Source organism: Ahaetulla prasina, chromosome 3 (assembly GCF_028640845.1).
Source record: "Ahaetulla prasina isolate Xishuangbanna chromosome 3, ASM2864084v1, whole genome shotgun sequence".
Taxonomy (NCBI): domain Eukaryota; kingdom Metazoa; phylum Chordata; class Lepidosauria; order Squamata; family Colubridae; genus Ahaetulla; species Ahaetulla prasina.
In genome coordinates, this window is record NC_080541.1 from 93,724,814 (window position 1) to 93,742,457 (window position 17,644).

Here is a 17,644-nt window from a genome sequence, read left to right on the forward strand (position 1 = left end):
AGGAAATAGCTGTTCTAGTTTGCCTTGGCAAATCTTGGTTGATATTTTGCATTATCTCTAATATAAAGTAGGAAGTTGCTGTTTGCCAAGTCAGATTTTATAGTTATGTCAAACCAGCATTTTCTGACCAGAAGAGCAGAGATTCATCTTGTGCACCAGTTGTAACTTTTCCTCATCCGGAAGGTTCAGACAGTTACTCATGCTCTGGTCACCTCACAGCTGGATTATTGCAATGTGCTCTACATGGGACTGCTCTTGAAAACCATCTGGATGCTGTAGCTGGTACAAATTCAGTGGCACCCGCAGCAATGTGCCGATTTTCCACCTTTGCTATGCAAGCTGCGTTGGTTGGCAGGTGCAATACAAAGTGCTGGTAATTACCTATAAAGTCCTCTATAACAAAGGGCCTGAATATCTATGGGGCCATCAGCCTCCAATTGTTTCTGCCTGACCCATATGTTCTGGCACAGTGAGTACATTCCAAGTACCTTATAAATGTCATCATCTTATAAATGTCACATCTATAGTGTCTAGTGTCTAGTGTCTTCTCTCTTACAGCCCTTGCCCTCTGGAACAGCATCTCCCAATCCCCCAAGTTATGAACACCACCTTCTCTCCTAGGATTCCAGAAAGCACTTAGACCTGATTTTGGTCATAGGCTGCAGCTCCTGGTTTGGTTTGTTATTTGATTGTTTTACTTTGATGGGAAGGTAACAGTGTTCCGTGTGCCTTTGGCGTTTAGTCATGCACGTCACATGATGATGGAATTGTATTTGGACAGTGGTGGCTCTTTGGCTTTGAAACTGAGATGAGCACTGCCCCCTAGAGTCAGGAATGACTAGCACATACATGTGAGGGGAACCTTTAACTTTTACTAATCTTTACAATTTATGAGGTTGTATGTTTTAATTGATTTTTATTGTTTGTATTTGTATTTGTAAGTTACCCAGGCTATGGGAATGGTGGCTATCGTAAATTTAAGAGATGATGATGATGATGATGATGATGATGATTTTGGGGATGTACAAAAAAGGAGCTTCCATGTTTTCAAATACTATTCTTAGTACCTTACAGGGCAGTATAATAATTATTTTTATTGCTATTAATTGGGCTATATAGCCCCTTCTCTGCTTATATTCAGGCCTGGTAGTTTTAATATATTTCATATTTTAGGTTATGAAATTAATGAATTAATTGATTAATTCTATACAGTCACAGACCTTACCATAGTCAATAAAACAAAAGTGGGTCTCTTACTTAATTTTCTTGCTGTTTCCATCGCCATCTGACATATTTTCTTGCTTCCTTCTTCTTTAGAAAAGATATATTCATCAAACTTTTTCATTCTTTAGGAATCATCTAATTCCATATTTGTTTCCAGTGGAGAAACGTTGTACAAAATTCAGCAACTAGACAGAGGGTTTATTTAATTATCGCTTTTGATCTGAGCTGTCCCGTATTTTTTGTGTCTTCATAGAACTTTTTTGGAATGTTGCCCCATCAAAAGCTTTGCCAGATGGCTGAGCATTTTATATGTATTGTCAGGATACCCTCTCCCTCTCAAATGATGATGCAAGTAATTCTGCATAATCCATGAGATTTTGGATGCATGTTCAAGCAGTTAATTCTCATATGTTCTGACAAAGCTATTTTTTGTTGTTGTTGTTGTTCAGGAAAGACAGAATTGAAGAAGAACCAAATTCAGTTGAATATTTGTTAAAAAAATCAGTTGTATTTTTTTAAAAAAATTGAGGGAATAGAACCCTTGGAATCTTTGATTCCTAATTACTATCTTCATATAATTGAATCACATATAATGCGTGTGCATATGTGTGTCTGTGTCTATCTGCTGTCTTGGTTTTTTAAATTATGTGTTTTACAGTGAAACTAGGTTTAATGATTAACTGCCTCTGCTGAAATCTCCTTGTCTGCTGCTGGAGTCACTTTGTAAAATGGAAACATTGATCTCAGGTCTTTCACTCTGAAAATGTGTGTTTGTATATGCATAGAGACAGAATTTTTGATATAAAGCAGGAATTCACACAATGCTTTAAACAGGCAGAAAATGCTTTTATGCGACATTATTTTATTCTTCTAGAAGCTGAAGAATATGTCTTTAAGAAAATCTCTCTAGGAATCAAAATATGAAATAATAATCAGCTTGATTGTGATGTTGCAGGTAACATTTAACAGACCTTGCACCAAATTTGTGCTTCTTGTCCAATAGAAAAGCACCTAGCCAAGGGATGCTGCAGGGAGCTATTGTACAGACAGCTGTAAAAATGATACTGAATGTTATTTTAAAGATAATGGGGGAAGCAGGCATTGTCACTTTGTTCTGTCATTATTGAATGCATCAAGTATCTTACAAAAAAACCTGTTTGCAAATGATTGAGTCCCCTATGGTCCAAATTATCTTACAGTCTGGACATCTGGAATGAGTTCCATTATGTGAATCATCCTGCTTAGTCATTAACAAGAATATTGACTACTGAGAAATAAAGGTTTGCTACATTTGATAATAAAGGGGCTTCTCTAGGACTTGTGTACACTCTATGATTGCTTATCATTAACAATCATAACATTTCTTCATGTAATCTGCTTTCCTCTCACAGTTTAGGTCTTTCATGAGATACTTCATAACTTCATATAGCATTTTTCAGAAGCCTAAGAAACTACAGAGGAAAGAAAAAGAAAAGACAGAAAATGAATATCCCTTAAATGAGTATCACACTAGATCAGGGGTCTCCAACCTTGGCAACTTTAAGCCTGGAGATGGCTGGGGAATGCTGGGAGTTGAAGTCCTCCAGGCTTAAAGTTGCCAAGGTTGGAGACCCCTGCACTAATTAAAACCTTACCATCCTCTTCATTAATGTTCTCAGGCTTTCCTTAACAAGGAGACTTTCATATACAAACACACAAACACAAACTGGACAGTAGACCTGTATCTCTACTATTGTATGCAGAAAATATCTTATGTTCACAAATACTAATAAACTAAGGACATTCTGGGCCATTGTAAGTCCTTTGTAAGTGACAAGCATCACACAATGACAATTTTGAACCATGCACCAATTTTACTGGTTGCTTTGTTGTTTTCCAGGTGTTTTATCAGTGCACACATATTGATAATGTAAACCTCACTGCAATCATACATTTTATTTACTCACTTGTATTCTCTCTGTGTAGTTACAGTATATATAGGATTATACTGAGAAATCTAGAATAGTAAGGTTTCCAAATTGATAAGGGAGACAAATAATTTAATACTGTGAAATAAAAAGTAAAATTCAAATGATAAGAATTTTAGAACCATTTTTATTACTGTTGGTGCAATGCGAGAAAACAGATATCATTAATACTCTGTATATAACATGTATTTGGTATTGAAGTAGTGCCTAATTGTTCTGAGCCCCCCCTTTCTTTTCTCTTTACATAAGATGTTTATTGTTTTTTACTAAAATGACTCATAATTACAGTAAGCTCATCAAGATTTAGAAAACAAATGAAGTAAATTGCCAGCAACTTTAACATCATATTGTTTGTTCTTTATTGCACACATAGTTGAGAACAAAGATCTAACTCAATTTGTTTTAGTAACTAGGAAATTAAAAATTCAAGACATGTAAAGAAGAGAAGGAATATTTAAAGTGTATCCTTTGTTGATATTCAATATATTGTGAAGAATATCAAATTATTGCCTACACCACTGTTTTCTGATTTTCTACTCAGAAACAAAACAAAGCAAAACAAAATCCCACTACATTTGTTTGTTTGCAACAATATCCTGTACGTGCCAAAGAATTCTGTGGCATGTCCTAGAATGCACACTAGCTTAATGGGAAACCTCTTGTCAACCTTACATATTCCTGCATGAAATGAAGCTCTACTCAAGTATTTGTGAATATGAGTAAAAGTGAAACAGTAACAGAACAGTAGGTTTAACTCTAAGTTCTCCATATTAACTTTGCATTGGGTGAGGCATGAATACAACCAAGTTCAGCTGCAGGCGGGTAGTTTAAGAACCCTGGAAAATCGGATTTTCCTCATCCTGATCTAGAAAATCAGAGTTCCTGCTCAAGTGAGGATTGCATCCAGACTCACCTGAAAATATTTATATCAGTTATACTAGGAAGATCAGGAAAGAGAAGAATTGGAGCATGAGTCCTCTTCCTTTCTGTGGCTGAATAGCACACCATTTAAAACTTCATCACTTCCCTCTTCACTGTAAGTTACAATGAACCTTTGATTGGTATCTTGATATTTGAGACCATTGTAGTATTTCTGGTTATCTGATTGAGGATCCACTCATAATCCACTCTCCCCAAAAAATCTTAATAGCTCCTCAAATTTGAAATTTCTTGTCTATACATGGTCACACAAATCTTCATTTTAATTAATTACTCCAAGAGGAAGCCATTGTACCAGGAAGTTGGATAAGTGTTAGGATACTTCCATACAGGTTCTTTCTACTGCTCCAGAGGTATGATGTATGATGTACTGTTGTATGTGTACCAGCCAAATTGATTGATTTGTGACTCAGCTGCATAGTATTTGAGGATCTGCAGAGCTGACCTCTAAGCTCAAGAAAACCTTTTAACCTTTATAAAAAAAAAGTTTAGCCACCACAGAAACTGTCTGAAATATTAATGTTTCTACAAACTCTTTCTATATAACAGAGGAATAGCTTCGGTACCTTCCCTTCATAGTAGCTATTTCAATTTGCAGGAAAATTACCAACATCCACATATTTTTCTTGGCAGTAATATATTGTCCATTTTCTTCTTCCAAGATGTATGGACAGATGGATGGATGGATAATTTACTTTTGACCAACCTATACAATAGCATTTCCTGGTGATTTTCCATGAATTTATTAACTAAGTCTTATCCTACTTAGCTTTTTCAGATCATCCAAAATCAGTGAGCTGCTGAGCATTAAAAAAATAGAACAAATAAGTACAGTAGATGCTAAACTATTTTAAATAGGTCAATGAAAACCTGTACTTTTTGATATGTAACACAATTATTTGGTGGTTTTTTGTTTTTTTAAAAGTCATATTCTCAAGAATAGATTTTCCAGATTCAAATATGTGAAGTGGCAATGAAACTCCTACAATTTAATATTTCAATTCTCTGTGTTGGAAAGTTGTCTTCATGTTTTCAGTTTTGGTCTTGGGTGTTCATATTCTCAGACTGTTGGATATTTTGAGGGAACAGGGTAGTGTTTGTGTGTGTGTATGTATGTATGTGTGTGTGTGTGTGTATGTGTGTGTGTGTGTGTTTTCGTAGGTTTTCACGGGTATAGGTATGTAGGTCTTGGTATTTTCGGGTCTTTTCCCATGTAAGATTGAGAGTATCTTGGCGACGTTTCGACGAGGTCTCACTCATCATCTTCAGGCTGGTGTCTTCGGCTTCAAGCTTCTCAAGCCGAAGACACCAGCCTGAAGATGATGAGTGAGACCTCATCAAACATCACCAAAATACTCTCAACCTTACACGAGAAGAGACCGAAAATGCCAAGGCCTGCATATATGTGTGTGTTTGTGTGTGTGTATGTATGTGTGTGTGTGTGTGTATGTGTGTGTGTGTGTGTTTTCGTAGGTTTTCACGGGTATAGGTATGTAGGTCTTGGTATTTTCGGGTCTTTTCCCATGTAAGATTGGGAGTATCTTGGCGACGTTTCGACGAGGTCTCACTCATCATCTTCAGGCTGGTGTCTTCGGCTTCAAGCTTCTCAAGCCGAAGACACCAGCCTGAAGATGATGAGTGAGACCTCATCGAAACATCACCAAAATACTCTCAACCTTACACGAGAAGAGACCCGAAAATGCCAAGGCCTGCATATATGTGTGTGTTTGTGTGTGTGCTACTGTGTTCTCTCTCTCTGTGTATACACATATATACATAAACACATATACATATATACATGCAAATTACACAGTTAGATAAAGAAGTATTCTTTTCTAATCTTGTGGTCTCAGGGCTTTTGAACAGCAACTCCTATCAGCTGTAGCCAGCATGACCAATGATGAGAGAACATATTGCAGCTAGAACATACAATGATGTCCCAGGTTTGAAGGAAAAGGCTATAGTTTTTATGATTTATGATAATCATAGGATCTTCAACTTGAGAAACAGCCAATTTCTTCTTTGTAAGACACAGAGGCACCATAACACTAAACGAATTAGTGAGGGTTATGTATCTTTCTACAGGTAGCATAGATTTTTCCTTCGTTCATGCATTCAGGCTACATCTTAACATTTTGTGCTGAATTCCTTTATCAAAACACTATCTCTTTTTTTTTGTCCAGAGAGACCAATTTGATCAGAACCCTTTAGGTCATACTATGCATGAAAGTATTTTATTTCTGAGTCTTTGTCCTAGAATCTCACCATAGATCCTAAGCTTCACATAAGCTGATTTTTTTTCAATGCCTCTCAATCATGAAGGAGCAATGTGACCTTACACATTTTACCAATTTTTTTATTACTGTTATGCAACTTAAATTGGAAATAATTGACATACTTCCAACAATCTCTAAAGACTAATTACCTATGGGGAATCATCTATTAAATCAGCTTGGGTCAAATTAAATGCTGTGTCTATGAGGAACTGAATTTAAGCAGCATTTTGAAAATTAGGTAGATTAGTACAATAGTACAGTTAGATCAACCACAGATAGCCAGTTAATGCACATTTTTAAAATATTTTCCTGAGGAAGAAATGTAGAATATAATGGATTATAGGTATTTTTATCAGATCTAAAGGTTTCTCCAAATTCATGATAATTGAAGTGCTTTAATGGGACTGTCATACTTGCCGTTAGTGCGGTTACTGGCAGTAAGTATTTCTGTACTTCAGAAAGGTTTTTCTTTAATAACAAAAACATTCACACACACACACACACACACACACACACACAATCCAGATACGCATTTATGTGTGTGTGTGTGTGTGTGTGTGTGAGTGTGAATAAATGAATAAATTATATCCATGTTTTGAACTTTTCTAGACAAAAAAATCTGTTTTCCCCAAAGAAGTCCCTTAGCCCTTCAGAAAATGTCACCCATATTACTAAATATTGAGTACTGAAGCAAAACTAAGTATGATGAAAGAGAAAGAATAGTCAAGGACAACTGAGTTACAAAATGACAGGTAAATCTGCAGAAAATAAATGACAGGCTTATGAACAGAGAAGGTCATTCTTGAAGGTTAATAGAAACTGTATACAATCACAGTGTGAAGTTTGGATCTTTTTTTTAATGAATGTTTTCTATAAGCATAGAAATAGCCTCAAAGTGATATTATAAATATATCAGTGAAACATCTGTGATTGGTGGTAGCAAGAGGGAAGTCAGAATGAATACATGAAGAAAGAATCTCCGAAGAATCAAGTGTATCATTCTTCTGTCAAGATAGAAGATAAAGGGAATGTTCATCATATATTGGGACATGTAGCTGTAAGTTTATCCCATATTGCTATCAAAATGCTGAAATATTCCTGGGTGGTGCCAATCTCTTTAAGCAACAATCCTACTTTATGGAAACAGAGATTGTATTACAAGCGGAAGGTTTTTCTTGAGCCTTCATGATTACATAATAGCATTCTGATGAAGGTCATTGGGGACAACTCTTTGTTTTTCTGCTACTTTAGGAAAACATCTTCATCTGTCTCTGCCTAGTGACAGAAGGTGGGATTTGGAGTTCTGGGTACACGAGTGGGTTATTAGTAGGCTATGGTGGGAAGATTATGGGTCTGGAACCTGAGTCCCTGAATTCTTAGTCACAAGCGATCCAGGAAAGAGCCCTCCTTGGAGAATTCAGTGTCTCCTACTGATTCTGCATTTCAGCCAGAGTGAAATCCAGCAGGTTCTGGCAGGTTCTGGAGAACCGGTAGTGAAAATTTTGAACAGTTCAGAGAACCGACAAATACCACCTCTGGCTGGCCCCAGAGTGGGGTGGGAATGGAGATTTTACAATATCCTTCCCCCAGGAGTGGGGAGGGAATAGGGATTTTGCAGTATCCTTCCCCTGGAGTGGGGTGGGAATGGAAATTTTGCAATATCCTTCCCCTGCCATGCCCACCAAGCTACGCCCAATGCCGCCACCATTGTTGCTTGTTCCATGCACTGGCTGCGCAAGTGCACACCGTTTATTTCATTTATTTATCAGCGGCAGGTTGGGTGTGCGCTTGCGCAGCCGGTGCATAGAACAAGGCGGCATATTCAAGGAGAGCAACTCCAATAACTTTTGGATGCTTGCCTTTCCTGGCAGCCAGCCGCTGGAGGAAAGTAAGTATATGCTGCGTGGTGAAGAAAGAGTGGGCGGCGGCTCCGGGACAAGGCTGGTGTCGGGGAATGGTGCATTCCCTGACCTGGTTGACGAGGCGGTGAGCAGGGGGTGACTCCGGGGCCTCAGGGAATGGGGCGTCCTTGGGCCCTGGCCCCTGACCAAAGGTGAAGGGTGAGCAGGCGGCGAGCGGGAGGTGACTGGGCAGCAGCTCTGGAGAAAGGCCGGAGTTGGGGAATGGTGCATTCCCCGACCCTGTTGAGGCAGGTGGCGGCTCTGGGGCCTAGGGGAATGGTGAATCCCTGGGCCCCGGCTCCCAATCCAAGGTGAAGGGAAAACAGGTGGCGAGTGGGTGGCAAGCGGGCAGAGAGGCTGCAGCTGCAGGCATCTCGCAAAAAGGGAAAAGGCAGAGTAGAAATTTTTTTTTTTCCCTACTGGGTTCCGTGGGCATGGCTTGGTGGGGGGGGTTGTGACTGAGTGGGCATGGCTGTGAGTGACATTGAGTTGCCCACGCCCACTCAGTCACAGGACACACTCACCCACCAAGCCACACCCACAGAATAGCAAAAAAATTTATATTTCACCCCTGGTTGGTTCTCAACCAAAACTATCAAAAACGGAGCTTTCCAAGGATTCAGAATAAAGTTGTTTTCTTAATCTTAACTGGTAATGTTCAAGATTGAACTTGGGACTTTTTACCAAAAACAAAACAAAACAAACCCAGGATATTTTCCATTGAAGATCAGCTCTCTCCTTAATCTTAAATAGATAGGAAAGTTTTGTAAAATCATTAAGAGATCTAGAGTCTCTGCTACACCTTGGATGGCAATTTGGGATAATTTTTTTATTTTTACCTTCAGCAGGTTCAGTTAGGTGGTTGGCATGCAAAGTATTCCAGGAACGTTTGTTGGTGTAGTTTGATTCAGGCTTATTTGTTGTATATTTAAAACTAAACAATATATAATAAAAGAAGCAGAGGGATATAATCCTTTACAAGACAATTTGGAGATGAGAAAGATTTTTTTAAAAAAATATTTTCCCAAAACGACTATTGCACTATAGACGGATTATAATAAATTACTGCACACATTTTTTCTCATATTGCTGCAGAATTCAGCAGCAACATATTTTATATCATATTAAGATGTAGTGCAAAGTGAAAAAATCTTGAATGGCTTTTCAAAGAAAAAAATATGCTTGTTATAATAATAATACTATCTTGCCATAAGTTGCAAAATAGGATAGTGTATGTATATATGCACCTGTTTATGTATTTACACTTTCCCCATTCTGAAAACTGAATGGCAGATTAGAGGAATCTATAAATTAGAAAGGAAACCCGAATATCTTCCAAAAGAAAAATACACGTAAAAGGTTTATATAAAGGTGTTGCAAGAAATACCCATCTGGTTCAGTTCCAAGTGGGGAGAAAAACTGGAGGCTGATTGGAAAGATGGTTTATTGATGAACAGGACCACGTGGGTTTGTGGTCCTGGTGCAGCTGAACATATGGAGTGGAGAGTGAGTGATTTATTTATACCCTCTTGGGGCTTTGAACTTGAGCTTCCTATTCCTGTGGCAAGAGCATGTATTCTATTGGTTGCTGTCAGACTCCCATGGGGCTATGCGGGGGTCATAGCTGAGGTTGTCTGAATTAAGTTTGGAAACTTGAAGGGTGATGATGTAATGAAGAGGCTTGTATTCTGTGAGCAATTCCCAACTGTGTCTTAATGGCTTTGCCCTGGTTTGGATCTTGAGTAAGGGCTAATCCTACCATTCTACCTTTGTTCAAAATATCCTGTCAGGAATGGATTACCGAATCTGCATCTCTAAAAGCTGGCCTCACCTTAGTATGTGCTTGGGGACAGGGAACCGTGGCTCTGAGTTTCTGTCTTTAGAAACATGTTTCTCCTTTAGGGAAAATATAATATTCTGTCTTTTTAATATTTCCTAAAATATTTCATTCTTCTAAGAGGGGTGGGTGCTAATTTTCTACAAAGGAAACAGTATATACAATATATGTTGAAAAATGTGTATAAAATACAGAGACATTTCCACAAGGGATATACCGTATTTTTCGCTCCATAAGACACACTTTTTTCCTCCCAAAAGTGGGTGGAAATGTCTGTGCGTCTTATGGAGTGAATATGGGTGACAGGCAGCAGCGGCGAACGGTGGCAGTGATCCCTGCCACCTGGAACAGCTGATAGGTGGTATTCTGGGAGGCCAATCCAATTGCCGATCAGCTTCTTGGAGGCAAAGGATCCAGCGTTCCCTGGCGGAGGCAGCACGGAGGAGGCAGTCTGTTTGCTGTTTGATGCAAGGACACTAGCCAGATCAATACCGAATAGATGCTGGGAGGCAGAGGCAGATATTTTTTTTCCTGTTTTCCTCCTCTAAAGCTTATGGTCGGGAACATCTTATGGAGCAAAAAATACGGTATATGTTTAAAATATTATTTGATTTCATAGGAGTATAATATGGAATCTGTTAATGTAGAGATAATCTATCATAAGCAAAGTACAGATCTGCTTGAGGATTCTTCTTGATTGGAAAGAAGAACAGCAATTAAATAAATGGAAAGCAGCAAAATTAGACATAAGCAAGAAAAACGTACAATAATGTTCCATAGCAAAGTGTTGCAATGCTAAGTTTCAGAAAACTCTCACAAAATATTCACAAAATACCTGGCATTCTAACAAATATTCTGAGGATCCTGAAAATGTTAGCAGTATATTTATTTATTTTATTTATTTATTTATTTATTTTGTCAACAAATACAAGGAAACAGATATCAGTATAGATATAGACATGGACGCATGAAAAAATGGCCCAAATAAATGGATATAAATAAGCAAAACATAGTCATAAACACATAAAATGAGTACATACAAATGGGGACAGTAGGACAGGGATGGTAGGCATGCTGGTGCACTTATGCATGCCGCCTTAGGGACCTCTTAAGAAATGTGTAAGGTCCACGGTAGACAGTTTAAGGTAAAAGGTATGCAGGTTAGAGAAACTAACAACAGGATCAGGTTGAGTGTTCCAGACATTTACTACTGTATTGCTGAAGTCGTATTTTCTGCAATGAAGATTAGAGAGGATTACATTTTTTTTTACAAGCTGAAGAACTTGTTAAAAATGCTTTTAAAAGGTTCTGGCAATCAGGCAACTCAGCTGGGATTGCCAGAGGAGCCTTTTAAAAGCTTTTTTTTTACAACTCTTTGGCCGTGGTTAAAAATGCTTTTAAAAGGTTCTGACGATCCCAGCTGAGCCACGTGATCATCAGAGGCTTTTTTTTAACTTTTAAAAGCATTTTTTCGGCTGAAGAAAAAATGCTTTTAAAAGTAAAAAAAAAAAACCCTCTGATGATTGCGTGGCTCAGCTGGGGCCAGGAGGGGGGCAGGGATTTTTGCTACTGGTTCTCTGAACCACCCGCCACCATCACTACTGGATTGGGTGATCTGGCCCGAACCGGGAGCATTTCACCCCTGATAATAAGCCATGTATGCTGGATGTCAGGTTCTGGTGTATAAAGAAAATTGCACATGCTCAAATGATGGTTTGAATCCTTTACCAGCACAAACTAACATCCATAAATCAATACAGGAAGATTTTGTTGGAACTAATGCTTTGTGCTCCCCACCACCTTATAAAGCTTTATCACCCAGGTGACCCTTAACCCGGCTTCTCCCCACTCATTAATCATTGTTCCATTAGATACCACAATTATGCATTACTCCCACTCCCAGCTCGCTGGCTACTCCTCCAGATTAGCCATCATTACAGCCCTTTCCAAACCTCTCCATGACCCTCAGTCTCTCAGCCTCTCAGCCTCCCCCAACAGCTGCTCAGTCAGGAGCTCCCATCTGCACTCGTTGTCCAGTCAATTCAGAAAGCTTGCTGCCAGGCCAGGAGATGAGAGGGATCTTCATGTTGCTTGGTGGCCAGAAGTAAGCTGAGGAGTCAGGGTGCCATGGAAGCCACTGCTTTGCCAGAACCTCTGCACCCACCAAAATGGCAGCCCCAATAAGTGGCCACGTGCCGGGGCTGACACTGGATCTTGTGGAAGATGAGTTTCAACACATTCGGAAGGTGATAAATTCATCACCCATTTATATTAAGATCAAATTCCCACCTTCATTTGTTCTTGAGTCAATCTCTTTTATGGGCTTAGACCCTAAAAACAGTTACATGAATATATGTCACATCTGTGCTGAATGCAGTCCAATTTATAATAATATTAAAGAACCATTATACAGTATACACTGCATAGAAATTCTAAAGAGGCTTCTATTAACTAAAGCTCCTCCTCTGATACTTTAGTAAGCTCCACTTATTTTGAGGTTTGTATTTTCAAGTGCAAGATAAGCCCAAGTATTCAAAAGCTACATCTGTTCAAAGCTTACAGATGGTCTTTTATATTATCTCCAGCTTCTGTATAATTACATGCGATGCTGCATTTCTTTTGGAGGTACTGCTGTGTAGAGATACAGTATAATTGAACGTGAATTTGTGCATGTTCCATAGGGTTTTCCACAATGGTTATAATGAATTCTTCAGTCTGCACACTGGAACCTCCTGAGCAAAGATTAGATTTCCAAGCATTAGGCAATGGTACTGATTTCTACAGTACACCTGGCAAGATTGAGAAAAGAGGTTAGTTACCATGGTCGTGTTGTTGTTGTTTTTAATGCAGACATCTCTTTCTCTTTACCTTATCCCATAGGAACTCTCTAAGATATTAAAATATTTGACAATTGAATCATCAAGCAAAAAAATTACATCAATGCTATTAAATATGTATTAGAAAAGATGCCTTTTCCTGGAAAAGCTGGCTTTCTCTTTGTAACAGACTTTGTTCTATAGAAGGGAGTTGCTTTCCTATTTCACTTGATCCCAAGATTGGGATATAACATGGGCTCTCCAAGACATAGATGGCTCTTCCCTACCCTGCGTCCATTATAGATGTATGAACTTCAGCTTTCTGGGCACAGAAACCTTTGTCTTTGATCCAGATTGAAATTAAAGACAATGTCTTTGGATATGGATTTTTTTGTGTTTTGCTTCTGATTACAAAAATAATTTCAACAGACAAGGAAATTTACTTCAGATAAAGATGATGGATTCAGCTTTTACTGACCAAATTGTCATTTATGGCTCAGACTGTAATTCTATGAGCATGTGAGGCTATTAAATAGTACATTATTGAGCAGAACATAAAGAGAGATGAACAGTTCTTATCCTCTAGTTGGGATGTCACTCAACAGCTTGTTTCTACAAGTACAACCTAATTATTTTTATAATAATCTTTCACCTAGAAGCTGTATGTGTGAAAATGTCCCCCTAATCTCAAACCGTGTTTTTATTATTGCTCCAGTTCACATGAAAACATTTTCCAATACATGAAAGACTTCATTTTCAGACAGCGACGCTGTATCCATTGTCAACCTGCTGTTTACTGATGTGAGAAGTGTTGCTAAGGTTTCTGTAAAATATAAGTTCTATTTATTCAGTAAACCTTGTTTTGAGAAAGAATTATCAGGGTTACAGAAATTAAATTAAAGCAGCTGGATATATTTGAGGAAGCATTGGATATGGCTAGAGATGAGAGTACAAAATTTAGTTTAAAGATTCATGGACATCTGAGATGCCTTTTGCTCCTTCTAGTGGTGCTACTGAGTTTCAGTAATGGTCTATTTATTACCTTGGCAACGTTGAGAAGGAATCTAACTTCAATCCCTAACAAACATATGGTTCACTTAGATTCATAATAAGTTCCACGAGTGATGTATAACTACTATGAAATCATATTCATTGAAATATGAAAAAGCTGAGAAACATTTTTGTACACAAACTGAAGTCTTTATTGTATAACTGTTACGATCAATGGATATTTCAGGAAGAGAGATTAACAGACATACGTGTGTGTGTGTGATACAAACACATGCTCAATATTGTATCAATATTATATCATGAATGAAGAATGAAAACCATCCCATTGCTTTTGCTTGCCTTATCCCTGTGCTGCCTAGTTTACAGAATATCTCTTGCTCTCTGCCGGTCTGTATTTGTATCCTTGCAATTAGGTCCTTATTGTTCATCATTTATCTTAATCATTAATTGTCACATTGAGTAACAAAGGAAAAATTGCTTCTGTCACCTGTCTTCCAAATCAGAATGCTAGGGAAAAAAATGAGGACTACAGTAGCAGGTTTGCTTTTACGGTGTGTCTGGTTCTTCTTGGCAACAATAACATTTGACCACAGGGATATGAATTGATTAGTTCGTGTTAGCCATCCTATCCCATAAGGAGTTTTCTATCAGGATTTGTACAATGCTTCTCACTAGGGGTTGTTAAGAAACAGTACTTGGCTAAATACTATCTGGCAGCATTTGCCAAAGCTCTTAAGCTGAGACCTTTCACAACACCTATCTTTTCCTATGAAAAAGAACTATCAGGCATCAAATCTGATTTTTTTTTTCTAATGAAAAAAATAGATAAGAAAGAGGGGTGGGCTGGCATGACAAAGGTGTACAAAATCTTTGAGTTGGAGATGTTGCCCTAAAGAAATTTTGTATCATTTGCATTAATCAGCATCTGGAGCCATCCAAGAAATCTCAGTGCTAAGAAATTCAGAAATGGAAGCACCCCTCTATTCTGTGCAGTATTGGAATGGAATGGAATGGAATAGAATAGAATAGAATAGAATAGAATAGAATAGAATAGAATAGAATAGAATAGAATAGAAAAGCTATTTCTACTTTATTGTAAAGTGTAGTAAGAGAATCTAGCAAGTCTGAATATATGAACTTCCTGCTGCCACCTTTAACTATTGATATATCCTAATTTTCTTTCTTTCTTTTTGACCACTAAGCCACTGGGGGCTCCTGTCTTGGTTATCTGATTGTTTTCTAGGCAGCATCTCTTTCTCTCATTCCCCAAGGTCATCCACACTTTCCATTATAGTATATTATTTCCAGTTAAGGAAATATTACATATTATGGTTCCAAATGCTGGGAAATAAGAATAGGAGTGGTCAATTGCATACATCCCCAACTGTTGTCTCTGACCACATTTACTTTTGCCTTACTTGGCTTGTGGCCATCAATAGACTATCTCTGAAGAGGCATGTCAGGACAGGAGGGGGAGAGGAAGAATGTGCATTGAAGCTGCTACCAATGTTTGCTGATTTTTCTTTTCTTTTCCCCAGTATTGACTGGTTTAACAAGAGGTTCCCATGTCTGGGAATATAAAAGAAATGCTTGGGTGAATGAACTTGAAGGTCTATAATTCAATATAAGCAATATTGTGTCTTAGATTTTAAAAGAGGAATATGTGTGTATTGTCTCTTATTATTTCTTAGTATATTAAACCACATATGGCCAAATTCAACAGAATATCAAAACAATGTGGTTTATTATTATTATTATTTTAAAAAAATACATTTTCAAATCAGTAACATGTTTGAGTATTTTCTTTGAAAGATTATATCTAGATGGCTTCATTGTTGGGATGGATATTCTCATTGTCTCTTTGCCTAGGGTTTGTGTATATTTTGTTTTTAATAATATTTATCTTTTAATACTGATTCTTATATGATCATTTTATATATGTTCTATTTTATTAGATGACTCTATGATACCCAGTGTCACTTTTTTTTGTATATATAAAAAAGTAATGTATGGCCTTCATACAAATAACAAGTACATCCATAAATTAGATTTTATTATGTATCCACAACAGATGGTCCATTTTGAGAGCAGACTATCATCTGCAGAATAACTATGTTCATTTTATACGATTATTATTTATTTCACCAATAATTAATTATTTAATATCATTTGGATTTTTAATTTTTGATGGATGTGGATTTTCTTATTCTCTTTATGGATTAAGAAATGTACTTCGGGAGTATACTTTTGGGCTTAAAAACCAGATGTTAAGATTAGCCTTAGCCTCAGAATTTCAATATTTGCCAAGTTGCTTCTGCACACACAAAATATCCAGTCCCAGTTAGGATTTCTCTTTAAAGTATTTTATTTGTGATGTAAAAATAAAAGTTTATTTTTGCAGTATAAGGAGTAGAAACAACTAAAAGTACATACCTCCACTTCAGGGGTAGTATTCACTTACCTTCGCTACCGGTTCTCAAATGTGAGCCCGCTCACCTTCCGTGCATGTGCAGAGCATCAAAAATGTGGATAAATGGGATGTTATTACATCCTGGTGGGTGGGTGGAGCCTCCCGCAGCCGCCGCTACCAGTTTGCCCAAACTGGATAGAAGCAGCTGAATATCACCACTGATCCACTTATACGTACATCCATAAAGAAATACAGTTGTCCATATAGATGCTTTGTTGGAAGGTACAGTCGAGTCCCCCAAAAGTCTGCTCTCCCAAGTCACTCTAATAAAATTTCCATGATTACGATTCCTATTGATGATTTAAGTGATTATGAATGAAATAGCTTCAATGGCATGAAGCTGTTCCTTTTGTAATAGACAATTCATGATTATTCAACAACTAAATATTATACTTTTTCACTAGGGACTGAAGTTTCTTGTAATAACAACAGCAACAACAACAACAACAAGTTGGAAGGGACCTTGGAGGTCTTCTAGTCCAACACCCTGCCCAGGCAGGAAACCCTACACCATTTCAGACAAATGATTATTCAACATTTTCTTAAAAAATTCCAGTGTTGGAGCATTCACAGCTTCTGCAGGCAAATTGTTCCACTGATTAATTGTTCTGTCAGGAAATTTCTCCTTAGTTCTAAGTTACTTCTCTCCTTGATTAGTTTCCACCCATTGCTTCTTGTTCTACCCTCAGGTGCTTTGGAGAATAGTTTGACTCCCTCTTCTTTGTGGCAACCCCTGAGATAATGGAACACTGCTATCATGTCTCCCCTAGTCCTTCTTTTCATTAAACTAGACATACCCAATTCCTGCAACTGTTCTTCATATGTTTTAGCCTCCAGTCCCTTAATCATCTTTGTTGCTCTTCTCTGCACTCTTTCTAGAGTCTCAACATATTTTTTACATCGTGGCGACCAAAACTGAATGCAATATTCCAAGTATGGCCTTACCAAGGCATTATAAAGTTGTATTAACACTTCTTGGGTTCTTGATTCTATCCCTCTGCTTATGCAGTCCAGAACTGTGTTGGGGTTTTTTTTTGGCAGCTGCTGCACACTGCTGGCTCATATCTAAATGGTTGTCCACTAAGACTCCAAGATCCCTCTCACAGTTACTACTATTGAGCAAGGTACCACATATATGGTACCTGTGCATTTTGGTTTTTTTGCCTAAATGTAGAACCTTACTTTTTTCACTGTTGAATTTCA